Source organism: Rhinopithecus roxellana, chromosome 13 (assembly GCF_007565055.1).
Source record: "Rhinopithecus roxellana isolate Shanxi Qingling chromosome 13, ASM756505v1, whole genome shotgun sequence".
Lineage (NCBI taxonomy): Eukaryota > Metazoa > Chordata > Mammalia > Primates > Cercopithecidae > Rhinopithecus > Rhinopithecus roxellana.
Genome location: NC_044561.1, coordinates 80035471 through 80060925, shown reverse-complemented (window position 1 = coordinate 80060925; position 25455 = coordinate 80035471).

Sequence of the window (25455 nt, the reverse complement as noted above, 5' to 3'; positions counted from 1 at the left end):
ATGGCTCTTCTTGCATATCCAGTGCTTTTGGCTGCCTGTGACACGCTGTCCCTGAAGTGCCAAAACTGCATGAGAGCTGAGGACAAAACCCAAAGAGGGCCACTCTCCAAGTCACCCAACATCCCAGGATTCACACTTCACACGGTTAAAAGCATGTAGTCTTCTAAACACGATTCAAAGGTGTTAGCAAACTCAGAAGGTTTCAGTCACAGCAAGATTTTCTTTTATTCCACTTCCCTGCCAAGGATTTCAGTGGAACAAAATAAACCGGACCTCCAAACAGCACAACTAAGTGGAAAAGATTCAGTTATCTTTAGGTTTCTTCAAGCAGTATTTGGCAAGCCACTGTTTTTGGATCATGTATTTTCCACAATAAGTCAGTAGATATTCTATTTTAAAAAAAATGAGCAAAATGAGTTCGAATGTTTTGTCAAATTATGCTTGAGCATAGCTGTACCCTGGCTTGGCAATTAAAACATTTATTAGCATATTAAAGGCACTTTAAATAAAGAAACCTGGTTTACTTAAAAGCAACGTTATCCATTGGAAAACACGGCACATGTTATGGATTGAGTGCCCTGTGTAATCAGTAGAGAGCTCACTCTGTAGGATTTAAGCTATATTTGAACACTCTAATTTTCTGTATCTTGATCCAGATGTTTGGCATCTCAAGAGGCATGGAGGTCTTGTGCGGCGGTTCATGCCTGTAAACCCAGCACTGTGGGAAGCCGAGGCAGGAGAACGGCTTGAGCCTAGGAGTTTTAGACCAGCCTGGGCAACACCCTGAGACCCCATCTCTACAAAATATCAAAAAAATCAGCCTGGCATGGTGGCATGTGCCTTTGGTCCCAGCTACGCAGGAGGCTGAGGTGGGAGGATTGTTTGATCCTAGGAGGTTGAGGCTGCAGTGAGCCATGTTTGCACCACTGCACTCCAGCCTGGGTAACAGAGGGAGACTCTATCTAAAAAAAAAAAAAAAAAAAAAAAAAAAAAAAAAAAAAAAATTATTATATTAAAAAATAAAAATAAAATAATAAAAAAGGGCATGGTGTAGCCTGTGCTATTGAAGGGTTCTTGACTTCTGCCAGCCATTCCTAAAGTCCACTAGAGAATAGCACGATATTCTTTTTCCACCAAGTGGTATTTATTTCTGTGATAACTGAAGAATTCAGCCATACAAGCATCACCCGGGTCAGCTGCCATAGGCAGTGACCGTATTTGTGAGGCTTACATGGTGTCCAGGAGCTTAAATTGACCTCAAACCTCAAGAATCTCCTAATAATCTGGCCATGATTAGAACGTGGTTCACAATCCTTTCAGCACGTGAAATGACTGGCCAGGTCTTCCAAGAATCCCAAAGACTTCAGCCTAAACAAGCAGCTGCCCTCTTAGACGAGCAGCAGCTCATCCTACCGCGGCCCTTTTCCTTATTTGTTAAGGCCCCGCTTCTTATTGTTATATCATCAGCACGATTATTCTGAGTGTTTTCCGGTTATGTGGCTTATGCACTATTTATTTCCTGATTTTTATCTTTTTCTCCAAGAATAACAGCACAGACATCAAGTCATTTTAGCATGGATTTATTCTGCCCGGAAGGTGGGTCCCAGTCACACTAGTACAGAGGTGGCAAAATCATGTGTGTCCAGCAACTAAGTCTGCAACGCAGTCCCATTTAGTCCTCAGGGACCTCATATGGCAGAAGGACTTGTTTCCCAGGAGAGGGCCGGGGCCTGGAGCAGGCTGATGGATTGCTCCTCCAGCAGCTGCAGAACTAGGCCTGGGACCGGGCTCACTCTACCCCTCTTCTGCCCTGTCCCCATTAGCACCTGGCCTCAGAACAGCATTTATGAAGCACTTACCACACCTACCCAGGAAAGGTTTGTGTTCTCCAGTGGCTACCTTACACTTCGGAATGACCTTTGAATAAATCCCTGAAGACGATGAGGCTGGACGTAGATGTGCAGCTGCTTCGCACCTTAGTGTGTCATCTGCAAAATGAGGTAACAGCAACCTCTGTCATATGGGTTACTACTGTCAGAATCCAATGAGGTAATTGTAGGTAGCGCCCTTTGCACAGTGTCAGGCCCACCATGAGAGCTGGGAAGGTGTTGGCTTTTAATATTCCTCTTATTCTTCCTTTCTGTTTTCTGAATTTCTGGGTTTCATATTGAAAAGTGTGGAGGGGTATGTGTTTCTAAGGAGGTAGAGAGTCCCTTAAGCTAAAGGTTTTCCTTTGGAGGGCTGGGGGCCAAGAACACGAGAACCTTCTCTATCTGCAGGGCCTGGTCTTGCTTCCACATTCTGGAACCAAGGGCCAGCAGAGAAAGATAGAGACTAACCCCAGCCCCGGGTCCCAGTGGTGGGGGTTCCAGGATCACACAGCCCCCCAGCCTGGCTCCACCTCTCTCTTTCTTAATGCATGAGCAGCAGCACTGAGGGGACTGGGGCTTCCTCGAATTTTAAAAAGCATTTTTCTAACAATTCCAGGAACTGTGAAGTCAGTGGGGAAGGTCATGGGTGGAGTGAGGTCACGGGCCTAGCTCCAGAAGTGTGCCGACAGATAAGGTGCCTTGGGCCAGGGCTCTCCAGCCTCCAACGCCCAAATGGCTTCCCTTTGGGGCTGCAAAGTTTACAGGAGAGACCAGATGATGAAACTGACAATGGAGGGTGGGTCTCCTCTACACCTCCCACCCCAATAGCTACCTTTGCCCTAGAGGGGCCCAGACACATTCATTGGCAGTAAAAGCTTCAGCCTCCAGAGCAGAGGGGAGGCCCACCGGCTTCTCCCGGAACTTCATCATCCCAGCGGATGCAGGGTCGGGGTATTTAGGGCTGTTTTCTAAGGAGCTGCATTAGGATTTCAGCACGTTTTTTTCTTTGTTAATTTTGTTTATCTATCAATTCAACTGATTCAGGCTAAGGCTAGAAAGAGATTAACTGGGATTTAGGGAGGATCTGTATCAGTTTAATGTGTCTGTATTATGCAGGCATCATTGATATGATGCAAACTCACTTTAAATGCCCACAGGCATCAGCAGGTGGAGATGGTAAGGTTAGTGCCCTCCACTGGAAGGCACAGACACTGGTTAGGGAGGGAGGAAGGCACAGCCAGCAGCCAGCTCCTGTGGTGCCGGTTATCAGCCAGTTATCAGATGGGTGCTGTGAGCAACTGACCTCCCTGGCCGTGAGTCTGTTCTGGAAAACTGCGGCCTAACCAAGGCTATCCCAGGGGGCTGTCCCGGGCTCTTCCAGCTGCTCAGAGGGAGGGTTCTCAGATCTTACAGACATAGCTAGGTCATGCTCCCCACGCCAGTCAGGGCAAACAGAACACACTAATAGTGAACAATTCCAAGAGGAGATTAAGAAAACAATTCTATTTACAATAGCATCAAAAAGAATAAACATATAGAAATAAACTTCACCGGCGAGGAGAAAGACTTGTACACCAAAACATTAAAAAAAAATGAAATAAATTAAAGAAGAAATGAAGAAATTAAAAGATTGCCTTTGTTCATGAATTGGAAGACTTAATATTGTTAATGTGTCAAAACTAACCAGAGCGATCTACAGATGCAATGCAATCTCTATCAAAATCCCAAAGGGGTTTGTTGCAGAAGTAGCAAGATACATCCTAAAATTCATATGGAATTTTAAGGGGACCTGGAGAGTCAAACAATCTTGAGAAAAAAAGAACAAAGTTGAAGGACTCAAACTTCCTGATTTCAAATCATATTACAAAGCTACAGTAGGCAAAACACTGTGGTACTGGAATAAAGATAGATATATAGACCAATGGAATGAAATAGGGGGCCCAGAAATACACCTTTGATTTTCAGCAAGAATGTCAAGACTATTTAATGAAGAAAGGGTAAATTTTTCAACAGACGGTTTGGAAAAATTGGAAATACATATGCAAAAGCAGGAAGTTAGACCTTACCTCATATCATATAAAACTTAATTCAAATTGATCAGATGCCTAAACATAAGACCTAAAACTATAAAGCTCTTAGAAAAACACATAGAAGAAAATCTTTATAACATTAGATTTGGCCAAAACCAGGCACTGCAAGAGTAAATATACTAACAGATAAATTGGACTATATCAAAATTGAAATGTTTTGTGCATCAAAGGACAATGAATGATAATAAACAGAGTGAAAAGGCAACCCATTGAATGGGAGAAAATATTACAAATCATGTATCTAATAAGGGGTTAATGTCCAGATTATATAAAGAACTCCTGGCCGGGCGCGGTGGCTCAAGCCTGTAATCCCAGCACTTTGGGAGGCCGAGACAGGCGGATCACGAGGTCAGGAGATCGAGACCATCCTGGCTAACACGGTGAAACCCCGTCTCTACTAAAAATACAAAAACTAGCCGGATGAGGTGGCGGGCACCTGTAGTCCCAGCTACTCGGGAGGCTGAGGCAGGAGCATGGCGTAAACCCGGGAGGCGGAGCTTGCAGTGAGCTGAGATCTGGCCACTGCACTCCAGTCCGGGCGACAGAGTGAGACTCCGCCTCAAAAAAAAAAAAAAAAAAAAAAGAACTCCTGCAACTGAACAACAACAAACAACAACAAAACAATTTTTAAAATGTCAAAGGACACGAATAGACATTTACAAAGGGCCAATAAGCACATGAAAAGATGTTTAGCGTCACTAGTCATTAGGGAAATGCAAATCAAAGCCACACTGAGATACCACCTCACATCCATTAGGATGGCTACTATTAGACAAACAAACAAAAACCAGGAGTCATAAATGTTAATGAGCATGTATGGAAATTGGAACCCTTGAGCACTGTTGGTAGAAATGTAAAATGGTGAAACCACTATGGGAAATAATATAGTGGTTCTTAAAATAATAAAAATAAATTAGAATAAAAGTAAAAGTAGAATGAATAAAAGTAACAGTAGAATTTCCATTTAATCTAGCAATTCCACTTCTGGGTGTATACCCAAAAGAATTGAAATTAGTGTCTCAAAGAGACATTGGTAACCCCATGTTCATAGCAGCACTACACACCATAGCCAAAGGCGGAGGCAACCCAGATGCCCATCAGCATGTGACTGGTAAACACAATGAGGCACAAACATGCCGTGGAATATTATTCAGCCTTTGTAAGGGAAGAAATTCTGATGCAAGCTACAGGGGTGAACCTTGAACACATTATACTGAGTGAAATAAGCCAGTCATGAAAAGGTAAATACTGTGGGATTCCTCTTAAATGAGGCGCTAGAGTTACCAACTCCATAGAGACCGAAAGCAGAAGGGCGGCTGGCAGGGTCTGTGGGGAGGAGTGGAAGTTACTGTTTAATGGGCACGGGGTTTCTGTTTTGCAAGATGAAATGAGTTCTAGGGATGGGTTGTACAACAATGTACACTTAATATATATATTGTACAACAATATAACACTACTGAACTGTCCACTTAAAAATGGTCATGATGATGAATTTTATTATGTGTATTTCACCACAGTTTAATTCAAAAAATATAAATACACACAAAATGTCTGCACAGAAACCATAATTTTGAAGGAAATACCCTGTATTGTCAGTGAGTCAGACGTGGGCTGCTGCCCCCAAACCTGGGTGGATTGTGCCCTCTGTGGCCCATCACTGCAGAGGGTGTCAGTGTGAGGAGGAGGGAGAGGGGAGTGGACAGGCTCTGGGCCGCAGGCCCACTGTCCACTGTGGGGCAGAGAGTGTTTCCCTGCTCCCAGGAGAAGGGAAAGCGTGTTGCTCATGCACGTAACACATTCGCCTTATAGGGGGCCACTGGACTTATAGCTTCCCAGGTCTGGTTCATCTAAGGGAAAGCCATTTGTAGGGACAAAAATGCTCCTAACTTCCTGTTCAGGGTCTCTTAATTTTATGGACATGAATTACAGCAAGAGCCATTATGCACTGATTCTGATGTGCAGAGTTCCGCTCTGAGCAGGACTACGCCTATTGTATAGACTGGAAAGCTGAGACTTCAAGAGGTTAAGAAACCAGCCAGAGGTCCCACAACCAGCGAGCCACAGAGGTGGACAGAGCCAGGCCTTGGGGTTCTGTTTGGGTTGTTTCTTGCTATTTAACAGACTGCCCTAAATCTCAGTGACTTAACACCCATTTTGTCACCTCTCTGGATTGGGTAGGATGGGGGCTTAGCTGGACACTTCTCCCGCTGTCTTTCTTGGGGTCTCTCCTGTAGTTTAAGTTCGATGGTACAGGGGCCTGGAGTCATCTGGAGGTTAGACCAGGTGGAGGGGCCTTTCTTGTCCTCTCTTGTGGCCTCTCCAGAAGGGTGGCTCAGGGCTCCCAGGAATGAGTGTTCCAGTGAGAAGCAGCAGCAGCTGTGCCCTCCTGCGGGCTGGCGGGAAACAGGCACTGTTTACTGGTACTTATTCTGCTGGTTAGGGGTGAGTCAGCGCCCAGCCCAGATTCCACCCGGGAGGGGCCGCACCAGGGCGTGAACTCTCGGGGTGTGGCTCTCCAACCCTCTTTTGAAATGTTACCTTGAACACTAGAGCTCAGAGCAGAAACCACCAGCCCACTGCGGCAGCAGAGGGGCCTATGGCTGGGGCTGTGGGAACAGGGAGGTTGCACCCAGGGCCCCACCCACAGGCACCGTTGCTTACCCTGCCTAGTTCATGGGTCAGTGAAGGGAGTGGCTGCCCTTCTGCTCAGCCCGGTCTTGGTCCCATTATTTTCTCCGTTTGTTCTGCTGAAGAGAGCCAGGAGGGAGTGAAGTGGCCCCTCCAAGGTCAAGGCAGCATGCAAACCCCACCTGCCCGCGGAGCCCATCGTTTCTTTTATCACAGTGGGTTTCAAGCAGGAAGATTGCCCTGTCCTGAGGACAGCACAGCCAGCTTCATGGGCACTTGACATGAAAACCTCCGGTGGCCTCAGTACCCAGGTGGGTACTCCAGGGCAAAACCAAGGAACATGAAGGTGTTGGGGATGTGCCTGGGCCTCAGCCTGGCAAAGAGCCCAAGAAACACCCGGGTAAACTTTGGGAGTGGGAAAGACTCCCTCCACCCAGGGTCTCCAAGAGAAGGAGGGTAATGGGGCGGGGGGGGTGAAGACAGGATAAATGAAGGAAGGCAAGAAGCCTAAGGGGGAAGGTGGTTTAAGGGCTAAAGCCCAGGGAGAGCCTTGAAGGCCAGGCAGAAGTATTCAGATCCCAGACCCTGTAAATTCTTTCCGACTGGGCTTGGTCCTACAGGAAGGCTGAGAACAGGCTCTGCTGAGTCTATCTTCGCTTTGTCTTTTGCAAGAAAAGTTTTCCTTTTGTGAAAACTAATCATACAGATTGGGCCATTCTTGTCATATCCAACTAAAACACAGTCAAGAATCCAGTGGGGATAGCACTCAAGGCATAATACATTGTTCCAAAAATGTAATTCTCTATAGGCCTGGCAGCTAAAACTGCCTGCAGTAGCCTGAAACCAGTTTTATCTAGGACTCCTGAAATGACCTGCTGCAACGCTCAGACTAGCTTTGCCCACAGCTGTTACTTCCCAGTCAGAGCTTGCCAGCTACTCAGAACCTCACTAGTGCTAGTGAAATTTCTCAGAGAGTAATGCATAGCATTTCTCCTTTTTATAAAACCTCTGAGCTTCTCTTTGTTCTTCAGAGAGAGCACTTTTGATTCATGCTGGAAACTCTCTCCATCAGTTTGGTTTGCAAACTGATGTTGACATTGAGACCCTCTCTTTTACTACCTAGCCATCCTGGTGGTCCTTTGGATAACACTTGCTTCATGAGGCTGTACAATGGTCTAATAAGAGGGCAGAGGCAATTCGTGGTGAGCCCTTTATCCCCAGGGCCAGCTCCTGGCAGGACAGGTGCAGGAGGAGGGGGCAGGCTTTCTGTCCTTTTCATTACTTATCCCTTTTGTATTGCCTGCATCTGATATTGAGTTTGGTATCTCAGATTAATATTTCTTTCCATAGTAGCCAAAAAAATCATCTGCCACTGAGCTGGACTGGTTAGAGCACTGCACCCTCCCCTTGCATGTTTAATGATCTGACCAAATAATAATAATTCCCAAAGAGTCTTTAGAAATCCAGAGAGGCAGGTTTGCAAAATAAATGTTAAAAATGTCAGAACAGGCTTGCAAAATTCACATCACGAACATTGCATGCAGCCCCACCTATCAACTGAAGGCACCCGGCTGCTGCAGACACACCAGCCTCACCTGGCTTACCTCGGGTCTCCAATTTACCCATCCATTTGCTGGGCTTCTCAAGCTCTTTGGGACCACCCAGCTGAAACAGAAGCATTGTGTCATCCTGTGTCGCCCCCTGGGTAAGGAGGGAAGCCGGGTTGCTAGAATGACAAGGCATGGGAAAAAGGCCTGACTGCTGAAATATTGTTCATTCTCCAAAAGAACAATCTGATCAAGGAAAGTCAAAGATACCTGCCCTTGTTCAGGGCAACAATATGGGAATGTAAGTCAAGATAAGCAGAGGAAAGGCATAGAACCCTGAGGCCTGCGAGGGAGGCCAACAAATATGCTCTGGCATAAGCCAGCAAAGACAGCTTCTCAAGGAAAGAAATTCCAGCCCTTGACTCTTATGGACCCATTCTCTTTCTGTTGGCCTTAAACACAGAAACTAAGACACATGTTTAGTCAGCGATGAGTATACGAACATTAACATCAGACAAGATATTTGAAGTTGAGAGTGACCTAGAAAATAAGACTATTGAGTGTGTGATCATGTTAGACCTTACCTGCTGAAAAATTGCTTTAACAAGGGATTAAGTGGCATTTTAGAATGTAGAAAGCACTTCTCAGCTACAAAGATGATTGCTAGTTTCTTACCTAATCACGAAGAGACACAGACTGGTGTTTTCTTTGTGGCTTTTACACAGACCATAGTATATTATATACAGAGCTCTACACTTAGTTTCTCTCTCTGAACAAGAGTAGAGGATTGCCTTGTTCTGTTAATGCTTTGGAGTGAGGTTAGCTTTGTGTGTGCGCAGGATTTATTCAGCTCTGGCCCCAGTCATTGGATAAATGGTGTGCTATGATAAACATCTGAGCCCACATGCATGTACGGACACGTACAGGAAACGTCCCTACAGGGGGACATGTCAGGCACGTGATGTTGGCATTTTTTACTTCGTGAGATGCTGCTAGTCGCCCTCTGTGAAGGTGGTGCTGGTTCACTCTGCTCATTCTCACTTCATGGTGTGGGCACACTCCCTGGTGGGTCCCAACCTGCCGGGTGAAGCAGGAGCATCTCACTGCAGTTTTGAGCGCGTTTTTCTCATCTTTCCCTGTGTATTGGATGCAGTTATTTTTCTGTTTCTGCCTCTATCCCTTGTCCATTTGCTGTGGAGTTATTGATATTTTTAATCACGGATTAATAATAATAACATGAAATAAACTATCCCCTTTGAAGTTGATATATGATGCAAACATATCTCACACTACCACTGTTTAAATTTAAAAATTGTTTGGTTTATTAATATGCAGATTATTTCTATTTTGTATGCAGTTAATGCATTAACTTTTTGGGTTTTGGCTTCTTGTACCTTATTCATACTTCTCTTCTTTATCCCAAAATTAGCTATTTTTTTATTTCTACTACATTTCCTTCCAATAAATGTATTATTTCACCTTTAGGGAGCTTATCATTTATATTTAAATGCTAGGTCCTTCCTGGACAAAGCCTAGAGCTCCTCAATCTCAGCTTTGTCTTCATGCTTTGCACGAGCTTTCTGTGTCTGTGTGTGGTTTATACTCTGCATGTTGATTTGGATGTGTGTGCTCCTCCTGATTACTTGGACATTGTGAGCTCCATTTCTAGCTCATCCTGTTGTTACTCCTGGAACTCTATTCTTCTATGAGATAATGTACCCATGATTTAAACAGAATTTTAGAAGTACTGCACTTTCTCTACTTCCCTCCATCACCTGATTTTAGTTATGTTATTTTTTAAAATTCTTCTGGTGTTTACATCTGTTCTTTAAATATTAATTGATTTTATCAATTTGAATTGATTCCTTTTGGACCCCAGGAGCAAGTATGGCATGTCTGAGGCGCTCGGCTCATAACCAGGGGCTTTCACGATTACTTAAAAGGAAAACATTCAAAAATATATTTTAAAAAATTGTTAAACTGGGAAGCATGAGACATGATGATGTAAACAGAGTGACCTAATGTTCTTAGCTAAGCAAGGGAGAGGTCCTCAGGGTCAGGTTTTCCGGGACGCAGTGCTACCCCAGCTTCCCTCCCCGCACCAGAGTGACTTTGGGGGCTGTCAGCCACACCCCACTCTGGGTCAGCCTAAGCTGAGTGTCAAGCATTGTGGACATGGCTGCAGCCAGCGGTCCTGGGCATGTCCCTCTGCTGACCACTTGACACTCAGTCCTGGTGGCTTTGACTACAGCTTGGTCATGGAGCAGTCCCCATGGCCCTCAGAGCCTCTGAAGGGAGGAATCCAGGCCCAGCTCTTTGCCAGGGCTGGGCTTCCATAAGTAAGGCACAGGCTATGAAGTGCTCACTAGGAGGAGAGGTCCTCAAGAGACCCTCTCTGTCCTCTATTTAGCCTCCTGAGCATCAGTGCCATCAGGTCTCTGGGGACAGCGTGTATCTGTAGATGTTCACTTTGTAAGCCTAATGCCCAGCATCTGTCTCCTGGGCATCCGTGTCCTAGGCATTAGGCTTAGAAAACAAATGACAGGTGCCTCTGGCCTCTTGGGCCTCACAGGGTTTTGAGAGCAGACACCTAGATAAGTGACAAAAAGTCAAAGCTCCAAAGAGCAGCAACAGGTGCAGGCAGGGGACCGTGACACAGAGACAGTGACTCTGCTTTCAGGGGACACTGAAGAGAGGGGCTGGGATCTGAGGGGAGGTGGAGGGCTGAGCAAGCAGAGATTAGGCAGTGTTGGGGCGGAGCCATTCCTCCAGCCTCCTGCCCACCACCTCACAACTCCAGTTTTTCCCACTTCCCGGTACCTCTTGCTAAAACCCTTTGAGACGGGACACAAGATGAAAGCATTTGCACGGCCTTGGTCAGCTCAGACATCTGGCAAGTCTTGGATTCTCCTTTCATCAAAGCCAATGGATTCTGCACGCAGCAGCTCCTGAGAGCTGGAAACAAAGTGGGAGAACCCTGTCTGGAGCAGTGTATTCATTCATGTGTGCATTCATTCCAAGTGCATTTATCAAGGGCCACTTTGATGTGCTGGAAATATAGGGATGAACAAACCGGACCAAGTCTTCCCCTGTATGGGGTTTGCCTTCCAGTGGGGTGGCAGCCAACATGAAATTAAACACAAGAATAGTATCGGGTAGGTAAATGCTATGAATAAAAATGCAAAAAGGCCAGAGGCTCAAGGACAGAGGCTGATGTTTTGGGTACAGTGGTTTGGGAAGGCCTCAGGAGTTCACATTTGAGTGCTAGGTGTGGCCAACGTGTCAAGGGTAATGGGGCAGGTTTGACTGATCAACCACAAAAGAAGGCCTCTGACAGAACTTAGAGGAAGTAGCAAACATTGCAAGAGGAACTAAGTTTGTCAAATCACAGCCCGTGTAATATTTGGTCACAGAGAGAGTGAGTGGGCCAGGCCTGCATGGATCCTTGAGGAGAGGTCTTAGGCCGGCAGACAGCAGTCCAGGAAACATACCAGAGCAGTGGCCCTGGATAGGCTCTGGTTCAGCATGGGCTGTGGTGCGACCTGGCCAGGGCAGCTGCCAGCCCCGGGCTAAAGAATGTACAGCAGACGGCTTTCCTGGAAATGCTGGCTCGATCCAGGTCAGGTGCACGGAGTGAGGCTTAGTGGTGCCATGAATGCTCACTCCTGCCACCAGCCCAACTCGGTGCAGAAGGGGCCCTAGATACATTTGCTAGACAACAGGGCACCAGGGCATTCTCTTTTCTTCTCATAGCATATATTTCCTGTACTATAGCTTACACTTCAGTAGGTGGCCAAGTCCACGTGAGCTAAGCATTCTGTGCGGTGGTGATTTTTGATAATTTCTGGTAGCAAATTGAGCCAATAAAATGTGACCACCATGAAGGTAAGAAGGTAATCAGGGTCTTTAGAGCCTTATTCAAGGCTCTAAGGGTTATAAGCCCCACATTTCTGTCGCCTGTTAATTGATCAGGCCCTCCTGGGTGGTGGGCTGTCTAATATTCTTTCTTGCCTGTATTTTTCCACATTGTTTGAATTTTACATCTAAGCATGTATTGTTTAAAAGGGAAGCTCTTTTCCCAAATGCTAACAGTCCTGATTTTCATAATTATGATCTTCATAATCCCAAAGCAGGAAAAGCAGTCATCTCTGTGCTGAGCACTCGGGAAACCTCAGATGACTCGTCCCCATGGAAAGCAAGCCACTTCCTGCCATGTTAAAGGAGACTGCGTTGACCTTCAAACCCAGCGAGTAGTGACATGGGTCTGTCAGCTAGTGTTAGGGATGGTGTAGTTATTTTTTGTGAAGGACACAGGAAGCCAGATAAAAGAGACATTCAGAAGGGAGAGAATTCTGGAAATTCATCACATTTTGGAGATTCCTTAAAATAATAAGCTTGCAATAAAACTATTTTGAATCAGTGAAAGTTTCACTTGTCTTTGGGGTTTTTTATCTGGTAAAAGAACAAAAAAATCTCCTAACATCTTTTATTTCATGAGTTGTAGAACCAAGTTTAGCTTTTGTGCAAAGTTGTAAATTTGTATAGAAAGCACATTATTCATGGGGCTAGGATAATTCCAACCAAACCAAAGGACAGGTAGGCAATAAAAATTTAGAACTTTTGAGTTTCTTAGCAGCTAGTGATGCTGGAGAAATTTCCATTCACAAGGAAAGAAGGAAGAAAAGGAAGGGGAAAGTGAGGTGAGGAGGGAGGGAAAGAAGGAAAGCAGGAATACAAATGTCTAGATCGTTATAATATGTGTGTGTGCATGTATTTATTTGTGTGTGTGTAGGTATTTATGTGTGCTTATATTTGTGTATGTGTATTTGTGTGTATGCATATATTTTATATATGTGTGTGTATATATATATATATATATATATAGTGTGTGTGTGTGTGTGTGTGTGTGCATGCATGCATCTTTGTGATGCTGTCCTGGAGTCTGCTGCTGCTCCAGTCTGAACCACACACACTTGCCCTCCTTCCCAGGTGAGAAGCTGGCCCTAGTTGCAGGGCTGGCTGAAGAATGGAGAAAGATTTGATTTGTCAGGTTCATGTCAGACATTGACAAAGTCTCCTTCTTGTTCATATGATGCCCACTGTATTTCCAGCCTCCTCACTCTGTGGAAGTCCTGCCTGTCCCAGAGCAGGTTTTGCAGGAACTTACCACACAACCCAGCCCTTCAACAAATTTCAGCACCTGGATGGGTTGCTCTGCCTCTCACAGGCTAACTCAACAGAACTATTGTCCCTACCATCCGTCAGATTTCAGGTCCTCCAAGGTCTGGTGAACTTGATCTGAGAACAGACCTTCTCTGCAGGGCTGCAGGCAAGAAGTGAGGTGAGCTATGCCTTTTCCAGTGAGAGTCACCTGCCTGGGTTCCCTGAGTCGGCCAATACCAGCTCTAGTTGATGTAGTGTGGGTCACTCATCCGCCTCCACCTACCTGGAGATGTGCTGGGAAGCACAGTGACCCAGCTACCATGTCAGTTCTCTTCCCTCAAAACAGTGCTGACCACAGCTGGCTCCACAGAACAGATATCCATTGAGATGCTCTGAGGGATGTATGAAGGGTTTCAGAAAATACACTCTCTGGGCTTGGAGGTCTGGCACCCACCCTAGCATGGCTATGGCTCCAAAGAAAGCCCGACCTTGCCTAGGAACCTCTGCCATGTCGCCCTCTTCCCTGGCACTCCATGAAAAATGCAGCTCTCACAGCTCCCAGATGTTCTCTCAGCAGGAGCTGTACAGGTCGGCAGGAGGCAGGAGGCCCAGACTCCTTCTGGACAAGTGTAGGCAGCTCTCTCAGTGGGCTGCTGGGGAAGCCCTGCTGGCTGGTGGAAAGAGTAAACCTTTAGGACAGAATCAAGTCCTTCAGATAACCCAATTCTCCCCAACTTGCGGGGCTGCTCAAGTCAACAAGCTCCCCATACTTAGGGGCCAAGGGTGCCAGACGGCAGGCTGTGGGCACTGATGGGTCAGGAGACCAAGCCAGTGTTACACGGAGAATGAAAACAGAGCATGACTGAGCGGGCTGGGGTAAGGCCCAGGAAGGCCCATTTCCACAAAAGCCACATGGCAAGCCACAGCCCGGTGAGGAAAGCAGCCTGTGCAAAAGCTTGGTTTGTCCAAATAAAGAGAAGAAGGATGACGAGGCTGCAGTCTTGTGAGCCGTGGCAGAGGGAATTAGAGCAGCCACGTCAGGCAGTGAGAGGCAAGAAAGGGAGGTCAGGACTTCCATTGGTGTCGTGGAGCAAGGCTACTGGGTCTGAATCCGGAACATGAAATCATCTGAATGGTGGTTTACAAAGAAAGAGCTTGCTGGCTGCCTGCGGGGAGGGACTGCAGGACAAGGATGCCGGATGCAAGTAGGGTGCTTAGGAGGCTTTGCGGCGGGACAAGCCGGGGTGACGGCGTGAGGTGTGAGGGTCAGAGTTGAGCGGGAGCTAGTCTGCAGACTTGGCATGGAAGACAAGAACTCACAGAGAGATCACATGCGCTGTATCTGTCATCCAGGATGGCAACCGCTCCCAGACGGGCACCGATGGAAGCAGTGAGTCAGAGAAAGGGCCAAAACAGTGCCCTGAAGCCTGGCCAGGCAGGGTCACTGGGAGCACCCAGGTGGGGTGTGCAATTGTATGATTCATTTGCCCAACACAGCACAATGCACGACAGAGAAAGTCAAATCAAAGTCCAAGCAAGAACGCTTTGCTTAAGAAAGCAGATGCAAGAAATGTGCCACTTGTTTGTGAAAGTTTTTCATCAAAACAGCTCTCACAGAGATGAGGAGGTTTGATTTAAATGAGAAATATGCTTACTAAAAACAGATCTTTAGTGAGTAGTGAATAGCTATTATCTTATCTATTTAATTGTATATTTAAATGACATATGAAATTGATTTTATTTTCCTAAACAAGTTTGAATTATATTTTAATTCCCTGAAGAGCAACAAAGTTCATCTGCAATGAGTCAACTGTTTATTCATTCTGATATATGGCCACCTACTACACTGTCTGGCATCTATGGAGAGTTTAACAGATGTTTAATTAATAAGTAAGCATTATTTGGTGAATAGCAGTGCTATTCCAAGATCTTGAGGAAATATTAGAATTGTACAAGATGTGGCCCTTCCTGGAGAATCAGGCTGAACTCAGCTATTCTGCCACTTCTCAGAGGCCAAAACCACTCCATGAGAAGGCTCCCTATCGGAGCCAAATCACCTCTGGGCAGAGCCAAGATAAATCCAGTGCAATCTACAAGAAGTTGTCTGTTTAGACCACACAGATCTGCACAATCTTCCCTCAGGATCCTGGTGACATCTGCTGAAATGAATGAAGCAGTAGATTCAAGGGTACCATGCTTCACAGTCATGTTTCTCATCTTTTCGCTGCTGGGATGTGGTGGGTCTCGGGGCAGGACAGTCTCAGAGGGTCAGTATCTGAGGGCACTATGGATCCGGGGAGAGGGGAGGGTTAAGAATCAGTGAGGAAGGGGCTGGGGGAGGACATTCCACCCCACTCCATCCCCCAAAAAAACCCACAGGAGGCAAATCTTTGGTGTGTACTTGCAAATGCCAAAGAGAAACACAAAGGAATGATTTTCTTGTGGAACACTGAAGAAAAATGCCAATCCCAATCTTTCTTCTGCCTCCTGCTTGCCCCCTGCGCTATGAGGCCAAGCAGCCAGCAAATGGTCAACAGGTGGCCTTTCTGGGCAGAACCCTTTCAGATGTTTAAGAGAAATGACATTTTAGGAGTGAAGCAATGAGTTCAACTTTCTGTGACAAACTTCAGGGGTACTTGTTTAAAAGCATATTATTGGTGTTTCACCCACAAAGGTTCCAATTTGGAAGAGCTGAACTGGGCCCAGGAATGTGTATCCTTTGTGTACCCAGGAGGAGGTGTGGGTGGAGATAAGCAGCTCCTTAACCACACTTCAAGCAACAACTGGGGTGTGATCCTGAGGCGTGCCTTCTCCGCCTCCATTGACTTTCTCCTCTCCAAAGGGTTACTGCTGGTGTGACCAGGTCCTCCAGAGGTATTTAAGGTGATCTCATAGCAAAGACCCACGCCCTGGACCCATCCTGCTAGTGATGAATCTGAAGGTTTTGAAGGTTCTGTGCATAACCGTGTGGAGCCTGAGTGCATAGGGGCCCAGAGCTATCCCGATTTCTAATCTGGAGCTCTTCTGTCTCTACCAAACTGCTTCTTTATTGAAACTTTACATCCTAAGGGGTTCACTGAATAACAGCAACCCCAAGGCACCTAGAAGCAAGCGATGTCGTGTTTCTGTACTTGGATTAGAAAACAGATGGGGAAGGCAGGAGAGTCTGTGGTATATTTTAGAAAGACTTTTTAAACGTGATACAGTCTGAGGAAAATTTGCATTCATGCCAGTAGAGGGCTAGATAGCTTTAAAATTGATCATGTAAATGTATTGGCATAGAAACGTATTCACAATATACTTTAAATGGACAGCTGTGTTAGGGTCAAGTCTTACAATGAGATTCCACTGTTGCACTGCCATACACACACTTACATATGCACCCAGAAAAGCACTGGAAGAAAACCATGTCCTCATATTAATAGCAATTGTCTCTGGGTGGTGGAGTTTGGGGGAATTGATGCCCTTTTTCTTTGGTTTTGCCCATCTGTACGGTAACTTTCCCCCAACAAGTGCATCACTTGTGTCACAATTTCCTTTTTTTAAATACATGGAAACAACCACGGTCTGTATTTATTCTCTGGTTAAAGTGCTAAGCCTTAGTAATCTAGAATATTCATCTGTCCGAGACTGTACCCCAGGACTCATCTCACCATGACACATTCGGCTTCCACCCCAACTCAGTTTCAGATTTCATCTGCTGGATTTCTGAGCCCCACTGTGTGATTAATGTCACACGGGTGACAAGGCATGACTTATAGGCACCAAGAAAGCAGCAGCAGTGTGTGCAGGCTGGGAAGTTGCCACAGTCCTCACTCAGGGCTTCATGCACACCAGGGCAGTCCTGGGTCAATGGTCTCTTTCCCCTCCTCCCGTTGGATAGATGAAGCAGGCCTGAGCAGGAAGGTGGTGGTTCCGTGGGGAATCTTCAGTGACTAGCGTATGTTGTAAGGATGGTGAATCGTCACTTGGCCAGTCAGGGTTTGGCAGTCAAGACAAAGAACAGTGTCTGGACTCACAGCATGAGAGACTGCTGGACTTCAGTCTTTGGAGCAGGCAAGAACAGGGAGCTTCTGTGAATTTCTATTCCTGTCGCCTGTCACTGTGAATAGTGACCAGTACTGCTGGTCAGTAAATGTTTGCTAAACCACTGAGAAACCAAGAAAGTGACTTCAGTCGAACTCTCCGCCTGCTGTGTTCACTTCATTTGCAACATGCATGACTAACGGTTACCCCTTCTCTTGAATACTTCCAGAGGTGTGACACTCACCACCTCGTGAGGAAAGGCACTGAGACTTTGGTCAGTGATATCTGTTAGAAAGATCTTTTCCTGTATTTAGAAGAGTGATTCTCATACCTGAGCATGTATGAGAATCAGTGGGTTTGAGGTGGGCCCAAGAATTTCCCTCTCTAACTAGTTTCCAGAAGATGCTGACGTGGCAGGTTCTAGCACAGTGCTTGGAAATCCGTGAGTTTTCAAGAGGACAATCTAAAGTGTTCCTTTGTTTTCCTTTAGTTCCCCTCATTCTCAAATCCTATGGGGATGACACAGAGAACCACAAACAAAACAACATACACACACACACACACACACACACACACACACACACACACACACCACCCTTGTCCCTAGCTTTATTCTCTGGGATACACAGGACAAGTTCCTCCCTGTTCTATGTGCAACTTTTATAATATGTGGATGTGACTTTCACATCTTCTTAGTCCCTCTTTATCAGATTTTTTATGAAACAAATGAGCCAGGAAACCATGGTCTGAAAGGATTCCCGCTCTAGTGAGATCCAAGACCCACAGCGAAGGTCAAGACAGAGGTCTTGCCGCAGCCCCGGCTTTCTCCACATGGAGGTCCCAGGAAGGCGGCATAAGCCATTGCCTTGGTAATAACCTGCTTTCTAACTTCCAGCCAGTGTGTCCACATTTTCATGACTTCCAAAGGTTCAGATGAGGATAATAGTTATGAGTTTGGGATGAAGTCTTCTGAGTGACTCCTACGGCCCAGACACAGGGACCTTGGGCTGGAGACAGAGGACCATCCCAGGCTGCAGCAGCCAGCACCTGTGTGGAGGTGCGGGCCTGCGGCTCCCAGCTGTGGTGGACACAGCTGTTTCCTGACAGCACCCTTCCCTGCACCTACACCGTGACATCCTCCTCCTCAGCCTGAGTGCAGGCACCACCTGAAGAGTATTTGGGGGAAGGCACCAGTGCCCCCAAGGTAGGAGCTAGTGCATATGGCCTCGTCCTTCAGAGGGACAATTCTGAGAGGCTATCTGTGTGCTTTCAAAGGCCCCAAAACATACCCTCTTTGCCTCCTTCCTGTCTGACTCTTCCTTTTCCTTCTGCTCCCTGGGACCATCTCCCAAACAAACTCAGGTTCTTCTCTCAATCAAAGTTTGCTAAGTGAGTGAAGAGTCAAATAAATGACTCCACTTAACTCTCCCTCTGATGTGTCAATGTCCTCTAGGAACAAGCCCTTTATAGGAGAACTGTAGGCCAGGGCGGAGTGCATTTGGGATGCAGGCTCTCCAGGGGGAACCTATCACCTGTGCGAATTTAAACCTGCTCAGAGCTTAGGACCCAGCTCTGCACAAGATGGGCAAAAATAAAGAAGACTAAACATTTACATCTCAGGAGTTTATTTACCCTGGCCTGACTCTTCAAAAAGTGGCATCAGTGCTACCTTGAGGATTAACCACGGCCATTTTTAGACCAGGTGCTATCCTGCCTCTAGCCTCGGATCACCCCTCCTACTCGCTGCCAGGAAACAGAGCCTAGACCCTATGTGTGGCGAGGATTGGCCTGATTTTCACCTGAGATCCACTTAAGAAAGCTGATTGAACTCACAGTGTGCCATCCTGCCTAAGTTCCTCCTCAGAGATTCTATTTCCCAGAGGGAGGGGATCACTTTCAGCAGTGAGGTTTCTATCTGGGACATTTCTCTTCATCTGTGGGAACCTTATTTAAAGGCTAGAAAATCTGAGGGAGAAGTGGAAAGAAGAAAGCTGTGTAGCTGTGAAGACGGCCTGGGGCAGGGATTCCCAAAGCCTGACCCTCCGCTGCGCCCCCTGCTCCCCAGCAGGCATGGTTAGCCTGTCACGGAACCCTGCACCTGAGCCTGGGCGAGTTCCAGACTCCTCAGCACCCAGACCTCCAAGCTCCTCCTGCCAGGCCACCAGGGCTGGCTCCCGAGAGAATGCACAAGCCTTTTAGTGTATCTGAGAAAACACCTCTGAATCTACTAGTCCAGGGCTTGGACAGGGCACCTCGGGAAGGAGTCTCACAGGTGCCCCCAGAGATCTCAGGGGCACGGAGGGGCTCACCCATAAGGGAAGGGGAGGACTCAGAATGCTTTGAGGAAAAGGCAGCTCCAAAATGGGTGAGGGCAGAGTGTGCCCTGAGGCCCCCAGCAGGCAAGCAGGTGACTGGAGAAGCAGCCAGTTCAGGTGCCTGCATGCCAGGTTTGTATGCCAGGGCTGGGCTGCCTGAGGTGCACAATGCCACTAGGCCAGCACCATCAGCAGTGTGCTGCCCCTCACACTCAGGGCAGGCCTTGAAGCTGAGAGAGGGATGGGGCAGTGCCCATTGCTCTCCTGCCACTGGAGTGTGACCTCCTTGTCCCCTGACAGCCAATGGGTGGCAGGTGCCTGCCCCACTTCCCACAGCTGCCCCAGGAGGAAGAGAGGCCCATTCCTGTGAGTAGAGCACAGTGAAGCCACTCTATTTTCTGCACAGCACAAGAGACATTCTTCATGGGGTAGAGAGAAGATGCTGCCCTTTCCTCCCCATCAGGCCGGAGTCTTCCCTACTCCCACCTTGGCCCATGGAGGACAGAGGCAGCCCTGAAGCTTCCTGTGGCTCAACTCTTAAAGGCTGCTCAGTTAGAGAAAAAGGATGGTGCTGACCATGAAGGAATCTCACACACACTCCAGGCACCCTGCATCTGCCTTGCTCTCTGCAGTGGCCACTGAGAACTCTTAGGAACTGACCCTTGCTTCTTAGGCACTGGGCATGAGAGAGGCCCTCCCTTGCTGTGGGGGCCTCCCAAGACCAGGGAGGCTGGGCCTGTGGAGGCCTCCCCTGAAACTCCTTACCCAGCGGGATCATGCCCCGGGCCTTTGTGCCTGCCGGAATCCTGGTGGGTGGGGGAAATCAGTTACCAGCATGAGAGCTACCTGCCCAGACTCCTGCTGACCTGACCTCACCTTTTGTTTGACCCAGGAACTTACCCCGCCCTTGCTGGGGGTTGGAACTATCATGTGTCCTAAGCCAGCATGAACAGGCAGGATAGTTGGGCTGATTGTGATTGCACTAGCCATGATGCTCGACTTGGCCCAAGGCTTTGTTTCATCTGTAATAGTCTCCATTATCTCTTGCTATAAAGTAAGCCACCTCAAAACTTAGTGACTTAAAACAGCAGTTTATTCTTTCTCACTACCATGGGTTGAGTGTGTGGTCCTTCTGCTGTGCTTGATGTGACTGTGTGGCATCGTCATGGAGGGGCTCACCTGGGGTGTGACACCAAGCACGGCTCACTCAGGCCCAGTGCTTTGGGAAACGACCAGGAGACTATGCTCAGCCAGGACTCTCGGCGTCATCTCAGGGTCTCTGCCTCTCTTCGTGGCCTCTCCATGTGGACTTTTTAATTATACGGCAGCTCAGCATTCCCAGAGCACAAATAGGAGCTCTATTTGTAGGAGCTATTTGTAGGAGGTGGCCAGGCCTTCCATAGGCACAGGCCAAGGTCCCTTCCACCACAGTGTGTGGGTCACAGGCCTGCTCTGACTCACGCAGCGGAGGGCAACAGGGCAGCATGAACACCGAAAGCCATCACTGGATTCTGTGTTTATAGCATCTCAATTCCACAGCAATGCCCGAGTTTCCAGCAAGGAGGCAATGAAGACCCAGCCCAGGCAGCAGGAGACAGCGGTGTTCTCAGGGGCCCACTCGTTCTGAGGGACCATAAAAATACTAGGAAAAGACCGTTTTTCATCTTGACTACTTAACAATCTTACTACAGTTTTATTATAGTCTTAAAGATCCCGGCCAGGGTTTTATCTTTGGGAAATATCTGTTTATGTGCCAAGTGCCACCAAACAGTATCTGTTGCAAGTGCCTCCTCCTACAGGAAGCCCTGGCATTAGGAACACCCTGTATTTCTCGCCTGCAGCTGCACTGTGTCACTCACTGATGTCATTCTCCTATCTGAAGGGCGCAGGGTCACTCTTCAGCCTGACGTGCTGCAAGGTCACTTAGCTAAGACCAGCTAAAAATAGCAACTGTTGCTCAGAAACACCGGCTTCACGTCATGGGCTCACCCTGACGCCTATGCCTCCCCAGGGACAGGGCCGCACAATGGAGGAAGAGCCGACTGAGCCAGCACCGGCCACCCTCTGCAAGCACAGGACCTTGTGAGCTGTGAGCTGACTAACAGCTTCAGCATCGAGCTTTGGGGGACATTAATACTTAGTTAATAAGCATTAATCATATCTCACTTAAGTAATGGTTGGGCCAATTTCTGTTTTCAATTAAGAATAAAATTTAAGCATTTGGTTCATATATAAGCAATCTTCAGTGAATGGTAAATTATTATTTTGGGAAAAAAAAGTAAAATGGACATGTACTTAGAACTAAGCTCATAGCCTTGGGCAGTGTCTGGGATTTCTCTTCGGAAGTTGGGTTGGGAAGAGGACGTGCCCCAGAGCTCACTGACTCCGAGGCGTGGGAGGAGACTTCCCCAGGCCCACCGCACTGCCACAGTCCCTCTCAAGGCATCTCCAAAGGTGGCATCCCAACCTCAGAGCGACAGGAGAAGAATCGGGGACCACGGGCTGCACTGGTTTTCTAGATTGTGTTATAATTTTCATTTCTCCATAGATGAAAAATGTCTATTGTGTTCATCTTGAAGGCTATGTTAGAATTACAATGCTATTAAAAATTTCATGGATAACCTAAAAAAAATGCAATGATGAACATAACTACCTCCTAGAAACTGTGTTTGTTTCTGCCTTTAAAGTGAAAAAATATTACTTGTTGCTACTCTGTTCACCGTTAGCCTTCAACGTGAATGGTGCAAAGCATTTTCAGTGTTAAGGGGGTTAAAATGATCTTTTAGGAACAGTTTAGACATTAGCAGAATGCCTTCCTTATTCTATCACCGTATTAGGAGAAAGAAGCAGAGCCCCCACCCCAAGCCTGCATTCTGTCCACTCCCAGTAGGCATCAGACAGAAAACTGTGAAGGTCCTCAGTGCTTCAGGTGAATCAGGGTTGACATCAGCTCTGAACTTCCCTTCTTCCACCCAGGTCTGACAGAGGAGAGGTGAGCAAATCCCCTCAAAGCAAGTCAGACAGAGCCTGGCACCGTAAGATCAGGGGAGAGGTCTTCAGAAACAGCAGGCTGACGTTCTCCGCTTCCCAGAGGAGAAAAAGGCCCTCTTACTGAGAAACAGTTTCACTGTCAATGGACAGTTTCCCCGTGCTCAGCCCATGCCCTGAGAGGCCGGAACCCCAGTGCAGGCCATGCACCCACATCCACTCCTCAGGTTAGAGGTTGTGTGGGGCTGCTGGGGCTGCTGGGTAGACTGTGTGGCTTCAACTACAGGCCTTGATTTCCTCATAGTCCTGGAGGCCAGGAGTCTGAGATCCAGGTGCCAGCAGGGTGGGTTTCTTCTGAGGCCTCCCTCCTCGGCTTGCCAATGTCCATCTTCTCTCTGCGTCCTCACAGAGCCCTTCCTGTGTGTCTGGATCCTAATTTCCTCTTATTAAAGATAACACTCAGATTGGATTAGGACCCAGTCCAATGACCTCATTTTACCTTAATCACTACTCTAAAGGCCATATCTACAATACAGTCCCATTCTGAGGTACCGGGAGTCCAAGCTTCAACGTAGGAATTTTAGGGGAGACAGAATTTAGTCTCTAACAGAGTTTGTCCCATTTAAACCCTTGGACTTGAAAGTGTACTTCTCATCTGAACTGCTGCAGGTAAGGATAGGAATTAAGAGACCCAAGGAGGAGCGACTGTGGTATCAGGACAGGCTTGCTGAATTGAAATGAAAAACAGAAATCTGCCCATTGTGCCAGTCCTGTTCCCTCTGGACTCAGCTCCAACAAGGTTTGGAAGGACAGACTCCCAGATGCTGCAAGACAATGAAGTTTAAAAACAAGTCCATTGGTGGCATCTAGATCAGGGTTTCCAATCAGATGCCCGGTCCTCTACGCTTTTCACACCCAGCAGGGAGGACAGAAGGCAGCCCTTTCCTTCCGTGGTCCTCGCCCATTTCACAACAATAGTTGGGAATGTGTTTCTGTGGAATAAGGTCATAGCCAGCCACAGTGGCTCATGTTTGTAACCCTGCACTTTAGGAGGTGAGGCAGAAGGGTTGCTTGAGCCCAGGAGTTCCAGGTTACAGCAAGCTGTGATTGCGCCACTGCACTCCAGCCTGTTTCTGAAAGAGAGAGAGACAGAAAGAGAAAGAAAGAAAGAAAGAAAGAAAGAGAGAGAGAGAGAGAGAGAGAGAGAGAGAAAGAAAGAAAGAAAGAAAGAAAGAAAGAAAGAAAGAAAGAAAGAAAGAAAGAAAGAAAAGAAAAGAAAGAAAAGAAAAGAAGAAAAGAAAAGAAAAGAAGGAAAGAAAAGGAGAAAAAGAAAGTGTTAGATACAGCTAGGTTCTTCTTCAGTTTTCCAGTTCCCCTGTTCTTTATCCTCTAAATTCTGAGTAACCGCCACCCCGCCCCCTGGCTTTCACTGTGCAGTGACCTGTCTAAACATACTTAGACATGATAAGTCCCAGTTCACATTCCTTCCCTTTCATGGGAATAAGTTAGCTTTCTAGTCCCCCCTCAGATGACCGTTTCCTCCTCTTCCTGGTTCTACTACCACACGCCTACCTTATCTAAGAAAGTTTGAATGTTTAGCCAATAAGGACTATTTCAGATTGTGTGGTCCAACCCCAGTCAATGGGGGAAAGACACAGAGGTAGAATCTCCATTAGAAATAAAAGCCCCTACTCTCCTTTGTTCAGTGTGCTTTTGCAGTCATGATTGTTACAGGCAGCACCTTTCTGCAGAAGTAAATTTGCCTTGCAGCACAAGACAGGAAGGAAAACAAGGAAAGGGAAGGGAGGGGAGGGGAGGGGAGAGAGAAGAAGAGAGAGTATGAGAGAAAGAGAGAGAGAGAAAGAGAGAGAGGAAGGAAAGAAGGAAGGAAGGAAGGAGAGAAAGAAGGAAAGAAAGAAAGAGAAAGGAAGAAGGAAAGAAAAAGGAAGGAAGGAAAGAGAAAGAAGGAAAGAAAGAATAGAAAGAAAGAAAAAGAAAGAAAGAAAGAGGAAGGAAGGAGAGAGAAAGAAGGAAAGAAAGCAAGAAAGAGAGAAAGAAAGAAAGAAAGAAGAAAGAAAGAGAAAAGAAGGAAGGAGAGAGAAAGAAGGAAGGAAAAAGAAGAAAGGAAGGAAAGAAGGAAGGAAGGAGAGAGAGAAAGAAGGAAAGAGAGAAAGAAAGAAGGAAAGAAAAAGAAAGGAAGGAAGGAAGGAAAGAGAAAGAAGGAAAGAAAGAAGAGAAAGAAAGAAAAAGGAAGGAAGGAGAGAGAAGGAAAGAAAGCAAGAAAGAGAGAAAGAAGAAAGAAAGAAAGGAAGGAAGAAAGAAGAGAAGAGAAAGAAGGAAGGAAAAAGAAGAAAGGAAGGAAAGAAGGAAGGAAGGAAGGAAGGTCTTAACACGTTGATAATTTTTGTGCTTTTGGACTTTGCAGCCTTTGGGAGACAGAACTCTTTAATTTACACTTTCCCATCAGGCACTGCATGACCAAGAACCTGCCTGCAAAGCCCCCACTCGAGGGAGGGTTTCTCCAAGGAGCTCTCCCCTTTAAGGACCCAGGATTGCTCCTGAGAGTGTCTACTCTGCCATCAGTACCATAAAGATTTCATCAGATGTCAGGGAAAGTGTTCAGTTGGGCACTCTGGGCTGAGGGGTGAGGGTGACAGTAGGGTCATCTAGGTCATTTCCCTGTCCCCCGGCCCTTACCCCCTGATTGCATGTCATTTGACTCAGGCTGAGTCTGGCAGAAGTCATAACGGGGTGGAGATGACTCACACTATGTGGTTTTCCAGCTGTTGGGAGCAGTCAGACAGGGTCCTTCTGTCATCAGCAAGGC